Source organism: Carlito syrichta, unplaced genomic scaffold (assembly GCF_000164805.1).
Source record: "Carlito syrichta isolate Samal-C Ts95f unplaced genomic scaffold, Tarsius_syrichta-2.0.1 Scaffold288912, whole genome shotgun sequence".
In the NCBI taxonomy this organism is placed as follows: domain Eukaryota; kingdom Metazoa; phylum Chordata; class Mammalia; order Primates; family Tarsiidae; genus Carlito; species Carlito syrichta.
The window spans coordinates 185448-188367 of NW_007233008.1; positions in this window are offsets into that span (position 1 = coordinate 185448).

Below are 2920 nucleotides of genomic sequence, written 5' to 3' on the forward strand. Positions count from 1 at the left end.
ACTGCACTCCAGTCTGGGCGACAGAGTGAGACTCCAACTCAAAAAAAAAAAAGAAAAGTACAGTATTAAGGAAAACAGATCTTTAAACACAGAAGAATCCATTTGACAGGCAGAGAAGAAAGCTGCATAAGGTAAAGCCCAAGCTGGTGCATGGCTGTGTCTATTAACTAGGGTTAATCCCAAACCTGTCTATCTGCCTCCAGATAAAAGACAGTTATTGTTGTCTAGTATGGCTAGAGCATAGTATGGGGAGTAGGGGTGGAATGGAGATGAAGATGATAAAGTGGGTGTGAACAGATTATGAGGAGCCTTGAATTCCATGCTAAAGAGCTTAGATCATACACTATAAGCAGGCAGTATGTGTAAATAACAAAGATTCTTAACCTCTTTTACAGCATGAACCTCTTTGGCAGTCTGGCTTATAGATCTCTCAGAAAAATGTTCTGTAAATGTATAAAATAATATACATAGTAACATAAAGGAAACCACTATTTTTTAAAGTTTTTAAAATATAACAAATGTGTGTTGTAGTTATATATGTATGTTTTATGCTTTAAATAACATCTGGTATCAGGTCTAATTACATAATTTTGAAGTAGTAATGAGTACAGATTATATTTTGAAATACCTGCAACAACTTTAATGTGATATGAAAATGTCAGTTTCTACTGGTGATAAATACATAGGGATTGCAATACTACTGTAGTTTATTGCATATACTTATTTAAGAAAATGCTAGATTTCAGCTAGATTATTGAAAATAAAGATTCAATTTTTTTTCCCAATCTAAATTCATGGAACCTGAAGTTCTAGCCACATCCTGGTCTTTGGATCCCAGGTTTAAAAATAATCCCAGTATAATGGTTTTAAGCAAGAGCATGACTTCAAATCTGTGTTTCAGAGAGATGATAAAGCAGTGTTCACTTCCTAACCTCTCTGCTGGATTGGGAAGATGACTTTTTTCTTCTGCTCCTCCTGTTACTTCTGGGAGCAACAACTAGTACTAACCTGCTGTTTCCTAACAACCAGGGTCTGCAGGGAGACTGAGCTGGTGAGTGTATATGTATGTAGGCATAATACTAGAAAATAAATTAGGAAGGTAGGTTGGGTCTGTTTTTGTGTTAAGCAGTGAATGCTAAGTTGTAATTTGTACTTAATTTGGTAGACAATTGGAAATGTTATAAATTTTTGGATAGAATAATGTGATTAGAGTTCTGTTTGAAAAATTAATCTAGAATAATGTATTGGTTAGATTATCAGAAAAGAAGATAGGGATGAAGAGACTAGTCCAAAAAATTAATTAATTTTTTAAAGACTGGATCTTGAAGTGATGTCTAAAGAGTCTGCTAAATTACTTTATTTCCCCAGTGTGCTGATCAGTTTGAAAAAGCATAGGTTGAAATAAACTACATACCTTTCAAGAGGTATGCACACCCCAGTGTGGGGGTCAGTGTGGAGGTCAGTTAACATTCTGTGTGGTCAAGAGTAGCCATCTCCAACCTTTTTGGCATCAGGTACCAGTTTCGTGGAAGACAGTTTTTCCACTGACCGGGAAAGGTGAAGGGTGCTTCCTGTAAATCCTCATTGCTAACGTTAATCTGTATTTGTGGCCACTCCCCAGCACTAGCATCACCACCTCAGCTCCGCCTCAGATCATCAGACATTAGATTTTCATAAGGAGCACGCAACCTGGATCCCTTACATGGTCAGTTCACAAATGAGACTCTAGTACTGCCAATGCCTTGACAGAAGGCGGAGCTCAGGTGCAAATGGTGAGGAGGGGGCAATAAATACAGAAGAACCTTTGCTTACTCATCCGCCACTCACCTCCTGCTGTGAGACCTGGTTTCTAACAGACCACAGACCAGTATCGGACCATGGTCCAGGTTTGGGGACCCCTGCCTGAAACCTCTTGGATGGGTAAAACACATTAGCAAACAAAAAGGAAAGTTCTCAAGGCCCAGGTAACTCATCTCCTTCAAAACTGATCAATATCAGACTATATAAAAATTTACTGCTCAAATCCCAACTGGTACCCAAATTATGTGCTTTTTAATCATATTTTAAAAATTGAACTTGGGGTCCAAGTATTACTAATCCAAATGAGTAATGTAAAATTAACTTCCAGAACCAGATTTCTCTGAAAGGCCACCATTGCTACCTACCTTCTTCAACATGACTAGCCTATATGTACTTTCCATCAAACAATTGAAGGCTTTTTGGATAGTGATGTGTAGTTCAACACAGACTGAAAAATCAAATTTATGTAGAGTTTGAGGTTCAGCTATCTGTTGCCTTTTGATGGGGGAGGGGAAGGGGAGTCTATCTGAAAGCAGAGATAATACTTAAACTTATGAAATTCTTTTTAAGAATTTTTATTACTTTCAGAAAATTTTAGAAAGTTCCTTTCTCTAGCTTCAAATTAAATGACTTCCTCTTCACAATCATGTTATAAAAGCAGTAGATCATAGTCCTGATACCAAAAAAAAAAAATTAGTCCTAATTATAGTTATTATTTTGAGCATCTGTGGTATTGTTTGAAAACCTTAGGCAAAGGAATAAGACTCCTTTCCTGATGGCAAAGGAATAAAACTCTCAAAGTGGTGTAATAGGTTACTTTGTTCAAAACAAGAGCTTGGGGATTTCTAGCCTTAGTTGGCTCTTCATTTTCTTAGTACCATTGTTGCAGCAATTTGACACTTTACATTATCAACCAAAATAAATAATTGCTAGAAATGTTTGACCATACTTAATAATATATAATTCAAACTTGATCAGATAACTCACAAATATTCTTGTTAATTAACATTTAAAGACAAATTGCTAAGGCAGAAAGTTCTCTATAACTGAGTCCCATCAGACCCTGTTTTCCTATCAGCACAAGTACGTACAGTCAAACATAAATTATTTCAATCATTCA